The sequence below is a fragment of the Eleutherodactylus coqui genome, unplaced genomic scaffold, assembly GCF_035609145.1.
Source record: "Eleutherodactylus coqui strain aEleCoq1 unplaced genomic scaffold, aEleCoq1.hap1 HAP1_SCAFFOLD_42, whole genome shotgun sequence".
NCBI lineage: Eukaryota > Metazoa > Chordata > Amphibia > Anura > Eleutherodactylidae > Eleutherodactylus > Eleutherodactylus coqui.
The window spans coordinates 740,880-741,425 of NW_027101829.1; positions in this window are offsets into that span (position 1 = coordinate 740,880).

Below are 546 nucleotides of genomic sequence, written 5' to 3' on the forward strand. Positions count from 1 at the left end.
AAGGGAGATTTCCATCTCCCTTATTTGCATATTACCCAGAGGAGCGTGCGTGGCCATTTGAGTCTCCTCACTTATTTATAGTATATAGTTGCTCTCCCTAAGGAGAAAAGAGCGTTTCTGACCCCTGTCCCAGGCCTCTCACTAGCAAAAGCCAGACTCCTACTGTACACTGATGATGGGCAATAACCCGGAAACAGCTGTAAGTGCATGGAGTCTGGCTTTGCTTTTGAATACCAGTCATTGTAAGAAGACTTGTATAAAAAGTCTCACTTTGACTCGAAGGAATGCTGGCTTTCAATACGTGGCACTGTGGAGGATTTATTCCATCTCCCTTATTTGCATATTACCCAGAGGAGCGTGCGTGGCCATTTGAGTCTCCTCACTTATTTATAGTATATAGTTGCTCTCCCTAAGGAGAAAAGAGCGTTTCTGACCCCTGTCCCTGGCCTCACACTAGCAAAAGCCAGACTCCTACTGTACACTGATGATGGGCAATAACCCGGAAACAGCTGTATGTACATGGGGTCTGGCTTTGCTTTTGATTCC